Here is a 19,738-nt window from a genome sequence, read left to right on the forward strand (position 1 = left end):
TATTTTGGACCCAGTTCTTAGGGCTTCTCTTCCTAATGCTTTTCCAACGGGCTTAAAAACAGGTGTTATAAATCTTATTAAGCTTTTAAAAATGCTTCCAAGACCATTTCCTCTCTGAAATACTGGTCCCCGGAAGTGACTAAGACCACTTCCCGTAAGACCACTTCCGGTTTGGTTCAAGTAGTAATTTAGGTATATGTTACTTCGTGTCATGTTTGAGTATGAAATGAAGTTTTATGACTGATTTGTTTAACTTAAACATAATATTCTCGCCATAATCAGTTCTCATGTCTATTTCTATCATTTCAAATGACTGACATCTTAAGGGGTAATAGTCAATGTTTTGAAACCGATGGACGGCTAACGTTGTTGATTTATCATTGACTATAGGTACAACCCTTAGTAACGGAGCATAGACATCACCAATTACTTGAGGCAGTATTAAATTTGTATAAATATGTAAACTTGCAGTTCCCTTTTCAATATCCGCTATACTCTTACTAGTTGAATTTCTAAGAGGAGAGTCCATTTGATCCTCGTGAAACCTTAACAATGTTCCAAGACCCGACTTTTCTTTCGTGAACAGTAGATAATAATCTTAGATCTATGTTCCGTAGGAATTTCATTGGTCATAGCTTCGATGACGTTTTCAATGCTTGTATATTGCCCCGGTTGAATTTGTAATATCAGCTCTCGAGCATTTTTATGACCTTTTCTCTTCCTGATATAGAAAAAATTATTGGAACTATCTAGGACGAGAGGGTCCTCTTTCTTTCTTTTAACGAGTTCTCCGGGAAACGTAAATCTTTCTTTTATCCATTTCATGGAACTCAGGCCTAGGATTTTACCCATCTCCTCAGGTATTTGAATTTCATACCCATTTTTAGCCCTCAGGGCGCAAAAAGCTTTTTCATTATCGTCACTATATGTTACAAACATGTATACCGAAGATCGTATTTCCGGTGGTATAGCATTGTTCATAGTTTTTAATAAATTTTTGTACGCGTCGTAACCATCTCCGCGTAAAGTTCCGCCGGTAAATTGCACCTTTGATTGATCCCAAATTTTATCCGTATAATCGTAGACTCCAGCCCTAAAATATAGATAGTCTGCAGACACATTATCCCAAGCTTTAGGTAAAAATGCTTCGGCTAAACCCACATGCCAGTTTCCATTCAAATGCAATGGAGCTGGTAATTGAACTTTAAAATGAGATTGCGTGTTTCCCGGAAACACGTTCATAGAAACCGTACTCACGAGAGTTACGTAAAATGAATCGTTCGACATGACTCGTTAACTTTAAATGTTTTTTATTTTTCAATTACTATTCTATATATTTTACAAGATAACTTTTTGAAGTTCACATTCGTAAAAAGCTCCCCTTATTTCTTCATCATCAAAGTCCTTCACAATATAACAAACGGGGTTTCTGTACAGAATTTTTGAAATGATAAATATTTCCTTGGTCCAGTACCCTTTGTAACCCTTTTCGAACAAAGGTTTGCTTTTTGATAGCCTAACAAGATCACCGGTCTTTAACATTGGTGGTTTTGCACTAGATTGTTTACCATACAGACGTTTCCACACTAAATGCTCATTTTGCATATTGACATCAACAGGAGCGAAACCAGTACTTGAATGTACAGTTGAATTGTAGGCTTTCATTATTTTGGGTAAGGCATCAATGTAATTTAGTTTCTTCGTTCTAGTTAATAACTTGAAGATTTTATCCTTTAAAGTTCTATTAAAACTTTCAATTACTCCGCATTTAATCGCACCTACACTAGTATAAAGACTTATCCCCTCTTTTCTTAAATAATCTTTAAACAATTTTGATAAAAATTCGCTACCTTGATCAACATTAATTCGTAACGGTTTTCTTTCTTTAATAACTCTCCGCAAAGCTTTCAAAACCTCTTTACTAGTTTTATTTTTCAAAGGAAGACTCCAAGCATATTTTGAGAGGATATCAATAATAGTTAGAATATATTGAAACCCTTTATTATATTTCTTAAGATTTCGTAGATCGATCAAGTCGCACTGAAATACTTCATTGGCTGTTGTAACGTAAGTACGATTTCTTGGAAAGTATATCCTCCTTGCTTTGTGAATGGTATATGTTGGTTGAGACTGAAGCCATGTCTTAATTTGTTTCTTCGAAACATTTTTCACTCCTTGTTTCAATTTCTTAACGCTACCGTAACTGAGAGGACTTTCACTGTTATAATACACTCGGCTTAACTTATTTTCCATAATTACACTTTCTCAATGAAAGATTTTCTATTTAACCTTGTCAATGTACGCTTAAAGCTATAAGTTCAACCTTTATCAATTCATCCTCATCTACTATATCAATGACGTCACAGATACAATTGTAGAAGATTTAAGCCTTGGCCATGTACCTTTAATAAATTCTCGTCTCTTATCAATGACGTCACAAATACAGTTGTAGAAGAGACTGACAGGTGTTTTCCCGCCAATGACGTCACAGATACAGTTGTAGACAGGACTGCCAGATACCCGCGCAATGTTTTCCCGCCAGGGGGCGCAGCCGCCAGGGGGCGCGCGGGGGCCCGCGAGTTTTCCCGCGAGGGGGCGCGCAAGTTTTCCCGCCAGGAGGCGCGCAAGTTTTCCCGCGAGGGGGCGCGCGCGAGTTTCCCAAGGGGGCGTGGCGAGAGGGCATTGACACTGTGACCTTGACATTCTACACCTACACTCTACACCTACATTCTACACCTACGGAGGTACGAAGTGTAGCCCTATACTACTTACATAATGATTCCTTTTAGCTGTATGGATTATTTTTACTATATATCGGCGACGCTAGAATGGCTACAGAGAAAGATACGATTTTTACCCACATCATACCTTAAGATGAGGCTCTTAGTTAATTTGACCCAAGCCGTAGTAGTAAAGGCAGAGTTTTCGCTATCGTTATCCTTAGATTTAAGATAAAAACGAACTCTATGAATCCTAAAATCCAAGTATATCTGAAGCACATTTGATTTTAATTTAAATTTTTACAAAACACCCAGGATTCGAACCTACTCTACCACTTAAACATACATACTGGATACCTATGGAGTGGGATACTTCTACATTTGAATTTAGGTTTATTAATTTGTGTCATTGGGGTCGGATACTTGTGCATTTGATATTTTGGGGTCGAATACTTATGAACTTGTATGTTTGGGGTCCCATTTTTCTGAACTTGTATATTTGGGGTCGTATACTTCAACAGATTTCATTAAAATGAATGTGGTGAGTTTTAGTTTTAAAATAACCATTATAATCTGTAAAATGTTTAGCTACAACGTACGATATACATATACGGTGAGGCTATTACGCTTTGACTTTCCAAGTTGTACTCCTACTCGTACTAGTAGACGTGAAGGAGTAGCGCCTTGTCAGTATAAAAATTCCGTAGGTCATTCAAGGGGCAGTGAACGGGAGAGAATTGTATCCGGGTGATATTTTCTTTCGGTGTATTTTAAAAGGATGGGGATAATAATTGTATGTTCAATCATTGCATTTAATTGTACTCGTAAGTTAAGCACTTTGAATTGCCTCGTTGCGGCAAAGAGGCAAAGCTTGTTCAAGGTAGATAACAAGGTCAATTTTAAAGCGTAGTAATATACGTGTAAACAATCTCCTTTCGTCGCGAATCGCGATAGTGCGTTCATAATCACAAAAGAACGCGATCAGTGCCTTATCCATTTGAACTTATTAGTCTGTGAGACTAAGTGTCTTTAACTGTTTCGTGAAGAAAGTTAATTCCTAAATCGTTTGGACTGATATTAATCTTTTTTGCTCATACTTTACCAGAAATAGTAAGTGCTTAAGTTTTTCACTAACTATTAGTTACTTTTCGCCAAGAGTTCGCGGAGATTAACCGAGAAAAACTAGCTTACTTTCTCGGTTACTTAAGTAACCCAATTACTTTCAATTTACCTTTCGCCCGGAGTTCGCGGAGAGTAACCCAGAACGCAACCTAGTTGCTTAAGTAACCGAGAAAGTAACCTAGTTACTTAAGTAGCCGAGAAAGCAACCTAGTTACTTAAGTAACTTACCTAAGTAATCGAGAAAGCAACCTAGTTACTTAGGTAACTTACCTAAGTAATCGAGAAAGCAACCTAGTTACTTAAGTAACTTACCTAAGTAATCGAGAAAGTAACCACTTGACATAGCAACCGAGAAAATAACCTAGTTACTGAAGTATCAGAGAAAGTAGCCTAGTTACTTGAGTAAGTACTCAGTTACTATCAATTTAATTTTTCACCAAAAACTTGATAATTAAGATTTAAATAAATAGGGGTCGGGAACAAAGGGGCGAGAAATATGGTCGCAAAAGTAATTTCAAAAGGGGGAAATGATAGGGAGGAGTTATCCTATTGGAAGCAGAGTCGACATAGGATATTATGTATAATTCTCGGGTTATGTAACACGTTGTGCGATTGGCTTAGATGTAGACACGCCCAGTATCGGATAAACTATGAATTGTTTATAAAGGATTGACAATTCTGTTATTAGCTCATTCTACAATTTGGCTCCACACGTCGGTCAAGATGTCATTTTTAACAATCGAGGCCGTAAAGGGCATTTTGGATGATAACTACAAGAAGCCTTTACCCGTCAGCAAGTATTTTACCGCTTCAGAATAAACTGACGGTTTAGTATATGTTTTTGGGGAGAAGTTTAAAGGAAGCAACGAATGCTCCATAATGTTATTCCTAAGTAGAGATAAGATTAATAAGGAATATTGCAAAATAGACAGAAATTGCATTTTTTGGAAAGACATTTTCCAGAGAACCATTTCCTCACAAAAAGACTTTTTGAGTGAAAATCAGTGAGTGCTATTTATTGTCGTATTTTATGAAATTTAAAGTATTTAATGTATGATTTATCAAAGGAAGTTGCGGTTTAAAACCATTTCCGACTTCTCAAAGAACTTTTCCATCCTCTTTTACTTAAACGAAGAACAAGAACTACAACGGAAATCATTTGTCTACACTATCGTAGCCCTAATTGTCAAGCTTCTTTGTAAGTATTTAAAGTTTTTTTTAAAAAAATAATGCAACAAGGATATATATAGCTAACTACACTAAAATTATAGAAGGGATCAAGGGAGTCGGTTTTAATCTTCACGACCATTTACCCGAAAGCGTGGTTCGGTGTTTCGAAAACACTTGCAAAAAAGAGCCATTATGGACCAAGCCCTTATGTCTGCCTTCAAATTATTTAAAAATGTTCCCAAATTGCGGAGATTCAACTCATTTGGAACCGCGTTTTGGCGTCCAAGGTTAGATGCTTTATGAATTTCAGGGTTCGCAAAGGCGGTGGAATTTTAAGCTGAAAGATGGACCTTATTCTATAAGGTTTTTTACGAATGTTGAAACTCTGAGAAGAAACCATCATTTGAGACTGATCTTTCAGGTTCAATTGTCAGCCACAGCGCCATGGCGAACGCAGGTAAATCTCATCTCGTTAATAATAATTTTATGCAAATAAGAGGAATCTCGAAATTGCCAGAGATAAATTTAGACGTCCCTTGTTCCCAACTTCCAAGCATAATAGACGCATTGGAAAATGAAAACGCTTTTTTAGAAGCAAATAAAAGGAAATATTTGATGGAAGTTAAAATGATTGAGGAAAAAATGGAATCAAATATAAATAAAATCAAACGTTTCAAGCAAAAAGTTGCTCAAGAAATAGAGAACGAGAGGTTGGGGGCTCTCGTGAAAGAGTCCATGACTCCTTCTGATTTTCCGAAAGTATTGGACATTTTGGGCAGAATGAAAGTTTATTTCGGCGACGAAAATGTTTGCCGAACCTTAAAAAGAATTGCTGTAAATGAAGGACTTTTTATTGATTCGGGTTAGTTAGACATTCGAAAATGCATTGGACCAATGCAATGTTTAATGATACATGTAGGCCTTTAGGTGATGGCAAGTGTAACTTTGACTGTTCATAGGTCTAATGCCCTGTGGAATGTACCTACACGAACGCGTTTAGAGGATACTTATACTCTCTAATCTTTATATTCTTTTAATTATATTTATTCTTGTAGAAAGTGAAAGTGAGGATTCTTCGATTCCAGCTACTCCTGGAAGAAATTTCGAAGGTTGGTGATTTACTTACTATTATTTAGAGAAACGCTAACAAGTACATATTTTTAAAGAAGAAGGTTTGGGAGAACCCAGTTGCTCGATCACAATAGAACAAAGAAAAGCAACACCTACAACCGAAACCTCCAGAAAAATAAAAAACGAAATTGCAAATGACCATCAAAATGAAAAATCAAAGCTAAAGGCTAACAAGAGAAAGAAGGAGGATAAAATTCAAGAGGAAACAAGATGGCCCCGGCCATATTAACGTATTGCCTGGGCTAGCTAAATTTATTGTAAGGAGACCCCGGCCTATATACTTAACCGGTTTTTTTTTTCTTTTAAATATCAAATATCATTCCAATTATGAACAAAAATAATCTAGCATAATTTTGGGTTATAGATTAATGAAACAAGTAAATAGCAAACTTCTGTCCTATGAATTGGAACAATTTTGTTGATATTTTTGTTGCAAACCTAATATTTGTGGGATAATAGTAGTGTTTGGGTACTAAAATTATTCTTGCCGGCTATTTTTACTTAACGGTTTTGTTAATTTAAATATAAAATAATATTCCGATTATGAGAAGATCAATCTAGTATGATTTTGGTTTACAGTTTAATGAAATTAGTAACAAATTTCTGTCCAATGAACAAATTCTTGACTTTTTCCTTAATGCAAAAGTAACATTTGTAGCATAATATATGACTGATGGCTAAAATTATCCAATGTTTGTACTATAATACCAATATACAACCATTGTCTGAAATTTGATACCAGAGAAAACAAATAGCCTGTCTAATGAGTAAGAATCATACATTAGTAAGTTTCTTTATCAAAATTGTTAGATTACTTTCTTACTAATAGAAATTAAATTGAAAAATTAGTAGTTGTACAGTTTGGAAATGGTTCCCTCGTTGGGGGGGCCTTGATTCCCTTATTGAAAAAAAAATGAATTTGCATTGTTGGCTCTATTACAATTATAATGTATTTTTGACCTGGTAGTTTTACTTACTTCAATCTCGAACAGTGCTGATTTCTTAGTTTTATCTGGATTAATGTTGTTGTTGCAGCTTATAATGGGGGGCCTCTTTTTCCTATTATCTGAAACGTAAATGGGTGTCTTTCTCAAGGATCTCAAACCTTATATGGGTGTCTTTGCCAAGGATCCCAAGCCTTATATGGGTGTCTCTCTCAAGGATCCCAAGCCTAATAGGGGTTTCTTTTTCTGGGTTCTCAAGCCCACTGTTGATCTTGACAGTTGTAGGTAGCTCAATCTGGACATTGTAGATCAAGTAGTTCTATTTGGGCTACCATAGTACCGTTCAACTTTTAGCATGTATGTGCACTTCATTTTGTAGGATCGGAGCCTCCGAAATGAACTAGGCCCATGCATGTCAAAATTTATGTGGGGAAATATCCAGTTTGTTAAGGAAAATATTTTCACCATATATGTGTACGAGATGGCGCTCACATTACCGTTGTGACAGGGGTCTTCCTTAAATTATCGTTGATATTTTAGGGGTCACTCATAAAATTTTATAATAGAGAAAAGTTTCATCCTAAAATTAACGTAATGTTTTTGGGTCTCTTCACTTTTTATTGAATCATTTGGTTAGAATAGATTGTATGAAACCATGATTCTTTAAATAAAATTAGATTTTAAATTATTTCAATTAAAATAATTCAGTAAGAGTAATAAAAACGTATACTTATAATCCGCGACCTTGGCCCAAATACTTAAGCAGTCGACAGGGTCACGGGGTTGAACTTTGTTTATTTTACGGTCGTGTCAGCGCCCCCAAGCGGGAAAACACGGCGAACTAAATTAGTTAAAAAAATATTCTCGCTTCGCCACACACATGGGCCTAAGTCATTTCGGAGGCTCCGGTAGGATCCTAAACCTAATATGGGTGTCTTTCTCATGGATCCCAAGCCTTATATGGGTCTCTTACTCTAGGTTCCCAAGCCTTATATGGGTCTCTTACTCTAGGTTCCCAAGCCTAATAGGGGTATCTTTTTCTGGGATCCCAAGCCCACTGTTGATCTTGACAGTTGTAGGTAGCTCAATCTGGACATTGTAGATCAAGTACTTCGATTTGGGCTACCATTCATCTTGTAGCATATATGTGGGCTTAATTTTTTAGGATCCTAAACCTAATATGGGTGTCTTTCTAGAGGATCCCAAGCCTTATTTGGGTTTCTTACTCTAGGTTCCCAAGCCCACCATTGACCTTGTAGTTGAAGTTTCATCTTGTTAATGTAGATCTTGAAGTTTCATCTTGTTACTGCAGATCTTGAAGTTTCAAGTTGCACTTGTAGATTCATCTGGAATTCTGTTAATTACTTAAAAAAATATGATTTTAACATTAGATCATGTTTTATTGCGAGTGAGAGCATCTTTCTCTAGGGCGCCAAGCCTAATTTGGGTTTCTTTAACTAGGATCCCAAGCCTAAAATGGGTTTCTTTAACTTAGGATCCCAAGCCTAATATGGGTTTCTTTAATTAGGTTCCCAAGCCTACCATTTACCTGTAGTTTCATCCAGACAACTGTTGATCTTCTAGTTTCATCCGGAACAATGCTGATCATGGAAAATTTGAAAAATTGGTTTGAGAAGTCAGATGATGTCTTAGATTCTAGGTTATTTAAAATGTAAACATATTCCTTTATGATAAGAATAGTAACATTCTCGATAACTAGCGCTGAAAATGGTGGAAAATTTCTCATCGCCAAATGCTAAATCCAGTTGAGTACCACCATCAGTTGATTGCTTCAAGCTAAGACCTTGTAAAAGTTGAAACCCATTATCAGAGAAGAAATCGATTAGCTTCTTGGTTTCAAGAGATGATGTCTCAAGAAGGTTAATGTTGAAGTCACCAACAATGACGCTGGGAACATCTTCATCATAATATTCCGCCACGCATTTCCCAATACCATATATTATGTCGCGAATGCTGCAAGCTGGGGAAGAGTAAACTGCTAGTACAGAAAGGCGTAAATCATTTAACGATCCATCCAGCCACAAGCATTCAATATGAGAGGTTGTTGTTGGTTCGGAAGTGTACATACGAATTCTGGTGTGAGTTACAGCAGTTTCTTTGATATAAGCTGATACTCCATATGGTTTTCGTCGAGACTGACGAGGAAGGCATTACCATTTAGCTCCGAAAATCCAGGAATTTTAAAATTGTCAGTTTCTTTGGCCCAGGTTTCCACAAGAAATATCATATCCGATTCCATCATCTTGAGAACCGAGGTTACATCTTGTAAATGACAGTTTAAAGTGATAGATTTTCATAGCCTTGTAGCTAACTTATATTAAAGAAATAATCCATAAGGAAGAGAGACCAAATAAACTTAACAAACTGTTTATTACACGAGTGAGTGAGTGAAGTGAGACTGATAGAAATTAAAACATAACATTGCTATTTATAGTAGTTACTAAAAAAACAGTATTTAGATATTAACCGGTTAAAAAACATATCGCCTTAATTAAATTACAGAGTTAATATGTTCCGAGTAGATAGGAGTCGCTTTCTCCAACACCCCTTCTCGACGAGTATCGGATAATCCGGCTTTGGACATCAAGTGCTTTAGTTTTTCTTTTGTTAAAGGCTTGGTTAACATGTCGGCAGTCATTTCCTCGGTTGGACAATAGTTGATATCGATGATGTTGTTTTCTCTCATATCCTTGAGGAAGTGATATCGGACGTCAATGTGTTTCGTCCTAGCGCTGATGCGTTCGGAAAGACTCATCTTGATGCATCCTTGATTGTCCTCAAATAGGTAGGTTGGCGTGGTAGCCGGGAATCCAACATCTTCGAGAAGCTGTCGTAGCCAAATGACGTCTTGGGCGGCATGAGCTGCTGCGACGTATTCGGCTTCTGTCGATGAGAGCGCGACAGTTGATTGTTTCCGACTTGACCATGCGATGGTTCCGTGTCCGAATTGGAATAGGTATCCGCTCGTTGATTTCCGGTCTTGATGATCACCGGCCCAATCTGCATCGACGTAGCCGACAAGTTCTGGTGTTTCCTTCAAAGCTGGGAAATGAAGTCGGACCTCTTGTGTTCCTTTGAGATAACGCATTACTCGTCTGACGGCCGTCCAATCTCTTTCTCTCGGCTTTGAGACTCTTCGGCATAGGTAGCTGATGCTAACTGCAATGTCTGGTCGTGAAACGGTAGCGATGTGTAGAAGTATTCCAATTGCTTCTCGATATCGGTTGTTGTTAGGTAGAATATCTTCGTCTCCAGACAATTTTGGATAAGAGGGATCCATAGGTGTTTTGGATATCTTCGCATCTTGCATGCCGAAGTCTTCGAGCATGAACGCTATTTTAGTTCCTTGATGGATTGTAATGCTTCCGTCAGTTCCTCGCTCAATCTGGATACCGAGGTAATACGAGGCGTTTCCTAGGTCCTTTAGCTCGAAGTGCTTATTTAGTTTCTCGTACAGATTGTTGATGGTGGCTTCATTCTCGTTCAACACCAACAGATCATCTACGTATATACGTCCAGGTACCGTCTTGTTCCAATTTCGAGTAAAGTCCTGGATCGGCTTTGCTACGATTGAATCCTTCATCAAGTAGAATTTGATTGGCTTTGGCGTTCCAGGCCCTTGCAGATTGCTTCAATCCGTATAAGCTGCGCTTGAGTCTGCAGACCTTCTCTTCATTTCCAGGTTGGATGAAACCCGGAGGCTGTTCCATATACAGGTCCTGGACTATGTCTCCATGCAGGAATGCGGTTTTGACGTCATAGTGTTTGACCGGTGTTAGATTAATTAGGGTTAGGGTGAACATCGTGTAAAAGAAACTCGTTTATAGAAAACTTAAAGTTAATTTAATTAGGCATCAAAATATATTATACAATTTGGGGTTGTTAACAGCTCACGAAAATTAAACCGACTAGCAAGAAGCGAAGCAAAAAAACAACTGATAATTATTATAACAGATAAGCGTTAAGGTAACCTTTGAACCAGTCATAAAAAATGCCGTCACGCCACCTAGGCTAGTAATATAGTTCACGATCGGGTCAAAGATCAACAAAACTCCCCCTAACTATATTACATTTCGTTCAACATATTTCTGTTAATATACATTAATAAATATTAATTGTGACATTTTTAAGCAGTTAACTTTAACATTAGCACGAACTTCTCAAAATTAGGTTTGGGTAACGCCTTCGTGAATATATCTGCTATGTTTTCTTTCGATGAAACATAGCGCAGAATGAATGTCTCTTTGGAGAGGATGTCACGGATAAAGTGGTATCTGACATCGATGTGTTTCGTCCGATGGTTTTCGACAGGGTTTTTGGTGAAGTAAATGGCTGCTTGGTTATCACAATAGATGACGGGCGTTGGAAGATGGATTCCAAAAATGTTCTGCAGTTCTGTCAGTACCGGCGTCATCCAGAGCAGTTCTTTAGTTGTTTCTGTTAGCGCTACATACTCAGCTTCCATAGTGGACAGACAAATAGATTTTTGACGGAAGGATCTCCAAGAAATAGGGGAGGAACCCAAGAAACTGATATAGCCGCACGTTGATTTTCTTGTGTCTCGATTTGACGCATAGTCGCTGTCGGAGTAAAATCGCAGATTAGCATCTTTCTCCTCTCGGTAATGTAATCCGAAATCCGACGTCGAAATAATGTAGCGTGCCAATTGACATAATTGTTTCCAATGATTCATTCCAGGGTTAGCGTTGAATTGAGATAGTGCTATTATGGTGTAGAGGATGTCCGGTCGCGTTCTATGTGCCAAGTAGAGAATAGACCCCACTAACGCTTGATACGGGATGTCTTTCATTTGATCGATATCTTCCGCATGTATGGGACAATCATTCCTGCTTAAGGTGACGTTGGGGTTTAACGGTAGGCTGACTGGTCCTTCACAACTAATATTGAAACGTTTCGTGAATGAGTCGACGTAGTGTTTCTGATGTAGTTTTAATCCTCCGGGAATTTCCTGCACTTCAACCCCGAGCAAGTAGTTTATTGGGCCCAGGACTTTAATAGTGTACACTGCAGCTAAGATGTTGATTACGTCTTGTTTTGCCTCTTCAGATTGGGCTAAAACTACTAAGTCGTCAACATAAACCAGAACGATGGCTTTCTTCTGTAGTAGGTAAATACAATTTGTTCCTGATAGTTTCGAAAATCCATGCTCTTGAAACATTTGATCCAACTCTAAATACCACTGGCGGCCACTCTGGGGTAGGCCATATAATGCCTTTGATAATTTTAAGCAGTGTGTGTTGGCGTCCTCGGTCGCAAATCCAGGGATTTGTTTCATGTAGACGTTTTCGTTTAGCTGTCCATACAAGTATGCATTTTTAACATCAAGGTGACAATGAAGCCAGCCCATGTTAACGACGAATAGTGCCAAAAAGAGTCTGATCCATGTGAAATTGACCACCGGTGAAAAAGATTCTTCATAATCGACACCTGGCACCTGGTTGTATCCTTGCGCTACCAAGCGTGCTCGATACCGTGGCGTTTGGCCTTCCTTCTCCTTGATGGCGTAGACCCATCGGCATCCAATAAGCTTTGCATTTTGAGGTGTTGGGATGGTCTTCATGACATTTCTTTCGTTGAGTGTGTGTACTTCTTCCGCCATAGCTGTTAACCAGGTTTCTTTTTCTGGTGACGATACCGCTTCTTCATAGGATGTAGGAACTTGTACCTCCGTGTAATGAGTCTCAAAATATTCGTCCTCGTCCTCGGCATCATTTCTCTGTTTGGTATTGCTTCCAGATACATACAGAGATGGATCATGAGGTACATTCTTGTCTGCGCGGTATCGTTGGATTTCTGGTTTCGACCTCAATCGCTTTGCTATAGGCTCTGATTGAACATCCTTTTCCCTGTCTCTTTCGTCCTGTATCCTGTCTTCGTTGACGCTTTCGTCCTGTATCGTGTCTTCATTGTCACTTTCGTCCTGTATCCTGTCTTCATTGTCGCTTTCGTGTTCCGCTGGCCATAAAAAATGAACTTTTTCCTCAGGCTTTTGGGCGCTTTTCATGGCTTCTATTCCCATACGCTTTTCGTCGAAAGTGACGTGTTTGGTTTCCTTAACTATGTTTTCGTCAGGTAGCCATATGCGGTATCCTTTGGTGCGACGTGCATATCCCAGGAGAATGCCCGGTTTTGAGCGCTGATTGAATTTATGCTTCCTTTGACGTTTATGAATATGCATGAACGCAAGGCAACCTATTCGTTTCATATGTCTTCCGCTTGGCTTGATATTTCTCCACAGTTCCATGGGCACTGCATTGTCCAAATGGCTGTGTCTTAGTCGATTTTTGATATACGCCGCTGTCAGTACCAACTCGGCCCATAGGAATAGCGGGAGCTTGGCTTCAATCATTAATGTACGTGCCATATCCACTAGAGTTCGGTTGAGCCTTTCCGCTACCCCGTTCATTTGTGGTGAATATACGTTCGTACGTTGGTGTTTAATTCCGGCTGCTTGGCATACTTGTTCAAACCTTCTTGAACAAAACTCCATACCATTGTCGGTACGGATGGCTTTAATTCGCTTTCCTGTCTCGTTTTCTGTTGTCATTTTATAGTCTTCAAAGCAGCGCAGAACTTCGTCCTTCGTTTTGAGGATGTAGACTGTAGTGTGTCTCGTATAATCGTCGACGAAGGACACATAATACTTCGCTCCCCCTAGCGAAGTGACGGGAGCAGGACCCCAGACATCCGAATGGATCAATTCTAGCGCTTCTTGGCTGCCCACCGATCCTTGACGTGTAAAAGGTCGCAAAACGCTTTTACTCGTTTTACAAGCAAAACACGTGTCTAGTTGTCCGTTATTTAGCTTCAACCCATGTAGCATGTCATGCTTTCCCATGTACTTCAAATCTGCTTCATTGATATGGCCCAGTCGCTGATGCCAGAGTGTCAACACGTCATTAGCAGTGTGACCAACGTAATGGGCCCCCACCTTGTCTTCCTGCTGAATGATTTCCACATCCAACCCATATAGACCCTTCTGGAGTGGCGCTTCCAATGCTATGGGTCCGTTTGGAAAATATACCGTGCATCTTTGATTACAGATCTCTACTTTATAACCAGCTTCGTCGATTAAATGGGCTGCGATCAAGTTCTTGTGCATCTTAGGTGTGTAAAGAACATTCTTCAACTGGAACTTGTTAGCGCTATTGCCGACCATTGTTTTTATCCATACATCGCCAACACCCTCGGCCGTTGATTGCCCCTCACCAAGAGAGATTTGTTTTTGTTGCTTCGTGAATGTGGAAAACCAGGAACGTTCGTTGCACATATGATGCGTAGACGCGGAATCTAGCAGCCAGGTGTGGCTAGTTGTACTGTTGCAACATACCGATGCGTAAAACGCCCCTTCCCGTCCATCCTTTCCCGTATTCTTTGCTTTCGGTCGCTGGCTTTTCCCTTTTCTGTCTGTCCTGCATTCGGAGCTTCGGAGTCCCGCAAGTCCGCAATTGTAACATTTTCCACGGAATGCCGGTTTACCTTGTTGGTCGGAAGGTTTATTACTTCGTGCTGTCTTCTCCCCTTTCTTCACTTGCGCTGCAAAAGCATCGGCTGATCCTAGTTGCTTTTCCTTCAGCGTTTGACGCCCATACTCCGCCTCTAGTTTCGCTATCACATTTGAGGACAGAAAATCCGCATCATCCAAATGGTACAACGTTTGCACCAGTGAATCATAAGACGACGGGAGCGATCCAATTAACAAATAACAGAGATCCTTATCTGGAATGTTTTCCCCTGCCTCTAACAGCTGCCTCCGTACAGTCTTTACACGGCCAATGAATGCTGACATGGGTTCTTCAGGCTTGTACTCGAGTGAATAAAACTCCTTCCTTAAGACCCCGATCCTGGCTCGTGACTTCGGTTCAAATGTATTCTTAATTTTGTCCCATGCTTCTTTAGGCGAATTAATGCCATCCAATAGGCTCCGGTAGTCTTGCCCTAGCGTCATAGCTAGGATAGAATATGCTTTTGAAGCCTTACTCTGGAAGCGCTGTTGTACAGTATCTGGTGCCTCTGAATTCGGTTCCACTTCATCTCCCGTTATTATATTCCATAAATTGCGTTCCCGTAAAATCATTTCGATTTCGAATCGCCAATTCCGATAATTTGTTCCTTCTAATTTAGCGACTTGTCCTACCGAAAACGCGTTGCCACTGTCCGCCATATTTGTTACAAGTCTTTGTTCCACCAAAGTTCACTTAACCTGTCTGGCCCTGACACGCCAACCACGCTCTGCTACCACAATGTTAGATTAATTAGGGTTAGGGTGAACATCGTGTAAAAGAAACTCGTTTATAGAAAACTTAAAGTTAATTTAATTAGGCATCAAAATATATTATACAATTTGGGGTTGTTAACAGCTCACGAAAATTAAACCGACTAGCAAGAAGCGAAGCAAAAAAACAACTGATAATTATTATAACAGATAAGCGTTAAGGTAACCTTTGAACCAGTCATAAAAAATGCCGTCACGCCACCTAGGCTAGTAATATAGTTCACGATCGGGTCAAAGATCAACAACCGGTAAGTTCTTGGCTGCGGCGATACTGAGTAGAAGTCGTACGGTCTCGTACTTCACGACAGGTGCAAACGTCTCGTCAAAATCTTCGCCAAACTTCTGAGAATAGCCTTTGGCGACTAATCGGGCTTTATATTTGCTGAGTGATCCATTTTGATCATGTTTGGCTTTGAAAACCCAACGACAACCAATGGCCTTTCGATTTGGTGGTAGGTCTGTTAACTCCCAGGTGCCTTTTTCATGCAAAGATGATATTTCTTCTTTAGCAGCATCTGTCCAGTTCTTCCTTTCTCTCGGATTTAAGTCGGCGAGTTCCTCCCATGAGCTTGGTTCGCGAGGATATTGAACCGTTGCCTTGTACGTCAATCTCTTTGGTGGAATGCCCTTATTATCCCTTTCCGATCGTCTTGGAAGAATAGGAACTGATGGTATTTCTTCAGATTCTTGTTCTCCATCAGATGATGATTCTGATTGTTCCTTTTTCGGATGTGACGTGATCAAGGAGTCAGCTGAATTAGTCTCCTTTTCCCCTTCTGGCTCTGATATGATGCTTTCTTCAAAGGTGTAGTCTCCTGTTCCTTCGTCGAAAGTGACAGAACGGCTGAAGTGAACTTTGGCAGTCTCAGGATTGAGAATACGATAGCCTTTCGTTGCTAAGCCATATCCGACCAGGACTCCTTTAAAAGCTTTGTCTCCGAATTTTACTCGTTTCTCCTTGGGAATGTACGAATAGGCTTTACTTCCGAATACACGGATGTGTCCAATACGTGGCTTTGAACCACTCCAAAGCTCATAAGGTGTTACGTCAATGGCTCTTGTTGGCAGACGATTTTGAAGATAGGCGGCGGTCGTGACAGCTTCACCCCAGTAACGGTTCTCGAGTTGTGCGTCTAACAGCATGCATTTGGCCATTTCCGTCAAAGATCGATTCTTGCGTTCCGCAACTCCGTTCTGTTGTGGATTATACGGTACGGTCAACTGGTGTTCGATGCCAAGTTCCTTGAGATAATCTTCAATTTCATGGCTGATATATTCTCCACCATTGTCTGATCGAAGAGCTTTCGGGTATCTTCCGAATTTGGTCCTTACGGATGCAATGAAATCCTTGAATGCAGTTAGAACGGAGTTCTTGGTCTTCATCAGATAGAGCTGTGTAAATCTTGAGTAGTCATCGATGAATGTTAGTATGTATCGATTACCGCCAGGTGTCACTGTCGGCATTGGCCCGCATACGTCCGTATGGATTAGTTCCATAGGCTCCTTGGTCTTCGATGTAGATGTTGGGAATGGTTTAGCTGTCATCTTTCCCTTTAGGCAACATTCGCAAATAAGCTTCCGTTGACATTCGGAGAGCTTGATACCATCGGCAAGATTCTTCGATGAAAGAGACTTCACAGCATCTATATCCCGATGCCCTAGCCGTCTATGCCAGAGGTGAATGCAATCGGCTGTATGCGAGTTGCTGGCAACTTTTGCTATTTGCTTGGTTTGAAGTCGATAAAGGAATCCATCCATCTTGGCGAAAGCTGCAACGTTTTGACCTTCCATGATTCTGCATTCGTCGCCTTCAAAAATGACAGTGTGTCCTGTCTGCGTCAAACGGTGTACAGAAAGTAAGCTGCCTCCTAGTTTTGGAACATAAAGGATGTTCTTCACGGCTATACTATGTACTTCTCCGTTTGGAGCGAGGCAGTCAATCATACCATTGCCAATCCCTTCCGCCATTATGATTGAGTCGTCGGCGAGATGAATCTTCTCTGATTTCGGCGTTATGAATTTGAAATTCTTCCGATCGCTGGACATGTGACTGGTAGCCCCTGAATCCACATACCATGAGTTCGCTTGTGAGCCATTCGAAGCCTTGAAGGCTGTATACTCCCCGCTCGTTCTCCTTTCTACCGCTGCTTTACTTCGCTCACTTCGGGATGCAGCATGTTCTCGATCCAGCTTATCTTTGTAGCTTCGGCAGTCCTTCATATAGTGCCCTGGTTTGTTACAATGATAACAGACTCCTCTGCTTGGACGACGCCGTTGATGATTGAATCTTCGACCTTTGCTTTGACTTGAAGTCTGCAACGCTGTGTCATTCCTAGATGAAGCTGCTCTAGTCTCTTGACGTCGATTGAATTCGTCCAGTACTTTCGCTTTCACAAAGTCTAGTGTCAGATCTGCTTCCGGTCTCACTTCGAGGGCTGTGACCAAGACATTGTAAGATTCCGGTAGACTGCAGAGTAGCATGGCAGCGACGTGTGTATCAGGCAAATTTTCTCCGATTCCCCGTAACTTCTCGACGATCTCCAACATGGACCCTATGTGGTCTTGCATACTTTGGTCATCGTCCTTGAAGCGCATTTGATGCATCTTCCGTAGCAGGAATAATTTGCTAGTGATGTTCGCTTGCTCATGTAACTTCTGAAGTGTTTTCCACATGGAACGGGCAGTCTTCTCGTGAACGATATGAATTAGTTGATCGTCTTCCACAGACAGCGCTATAGCAGCTTGGGCTTGCTTGTCTTTCTTATCCCAGTCAGCAGGAGGTTCTGACGTAGGCTTCGGTTTCTCTACGACTTCCCATAGATTGTCTCTGGTCAGTACCATCTTCATTTTGAATTTCCATAGTTGATAGTTAGTATTGTTCAACTTCGTGACAAGAGATTTAAAGTCGCTTGAAGCCATCTTGTACGTGTTGACCGAACACTAAGTCTAGTTATACTACTATACTAACTGGTACCCGACTTTCCTTAACATAAGTATTTATCCGTGGCTGAGCCCATAACCTGATAGATTTTCATAGCCTTGTAGCTAACTTATATTAAAGAAATAATCCATAAGGAAGAGAGACCAAATAAACTTAACAAACTGTTTATTACACGAGTGAGTGAGTGAAGTGAGACTGATAGAAATTAAAACATAACATTGCTATTTATAGTAGTTACTAAAAAACAGTATTTAGATATTAACCGGTTAAAAAACATATCGCCTTAATTAAATTACAGAGTTAATATGTTCCGAGTAGATAGGAGTCGCTTTCTCCAACATAAAGACTGTACGTTATGCACATAAATAGACATTTTTTGATCCAAAATAAGTAGCATCAACGGGCAATCTTTTCGAAGTCGCTTCATCTCTAAGGCAACAGAGTCTTTACTATTAACCACTGGGCTAGGAGCCGTGAACTTTCCCACGATGAACAAACCGTTTGAAGTTTTGGCTCTACTACAAGCGACGTATAACTGAGACCTTTTCATCTTTCGCTTTTGATTAAGATGAACAACTACTTCGGAATAGGTGTCTCCTTGGCTCTTGTGTACAGTAATAGCTTCGGCAATTACTAGAGGATACTGCTTTCTTGAAACGTAGATGTTTTTTGTCCTGAACGTCCAGTGAAATTTCTGACAACCTTCTCAACAGGCGTCCGCAATTCATTAATATTATTGGCTATCATTAATCCTTGAGACTGGGCTCTAGTCTCTTTTCCAGTCTTGTTATCATTAAATTCAATCCAAACTCGAACGGGGACTTGTTCACCTTTTTGATTTTGACCATACTGTATTATTCTTAACCTTCCAGTTGCACCATTTACTAGACCATCGGCGGTGTTCAAATTATTGGTGATCATGTACCTGATACCAACCATTAGGGTTAATTCTCTTGGTAAACCGCTGGTTTCTTGGGGTCTCAAGGTTTTTACGGCTTCAAGAATTCTTGTTTTGATTTCATGGCTAGCGTCACCCGTAGCCGAGTCAAATGTGACCGAGCATATCTTTTCAGCATTCCGTGAACATAACTTTGATTCATTGAACGCATTTACTTCATCATTTGTTGCAAACAAATGAAGGGCTTCCAGAGGTAGAGGCCATGAAATAGATGTTTCCAGGCTTCGAAACAAGTCAACGTCGGCGGGTGTCATCTCTCCCATGGACATTCGATTTAAAGCCATAGCGAATATTTTGTCATCTTTCCGTCTCATAATTTCGTCAAGCTCATACAACTTAGATTCCTCCCACAGTGGACGTCCAATTAGGGCCGCATAGGGGTTGTTCTTTTCTTTTAAGGGCATAAATGTATAATTATCCCAAACAGGGGGTAAC

General features: G+C 40.0%; 1 long non-coding RNA gene across 1 annotated transcript; it reads left to right on the forward strand.

Annotated features, from left to right (window-relative positions):
- The first annotated feature begins 1,390 nt into the window (after positions 1 to 1,390).
- On the forward strand, positions 1,391 to 2,314 carry LOC149680167 (uncharacterized). The gene is made up of 3 exons (XR_016365606.1): positions 1,391 to 1,499; positions 1,560 to 1,673; positions 2,017 to 2,314. It is a non-coding gene; the product is annotated as an uncharacterized LOC149680167 (long non-coding RNA).
- The last annotated feature ends 17,424 nt before the right edge of the window (positions 2,315 to 19,738 follow it).

The sequence above is a fragment of the Phalangium opilio genome, unplaced genomic scaffold, assembly GCF_054372755.1.
Source record: "Phalangium opilio isolate 3A_F unplaced genomic scaffold, DU_Popi_V2 ptg000039l_2, whole genome shotgun sequence".
NCBI lineage: Eukaryota > Metazoa > Arthropoda > Arachnida > Opiliones > Phalangiidae > Phalangium > Phalangium opilio.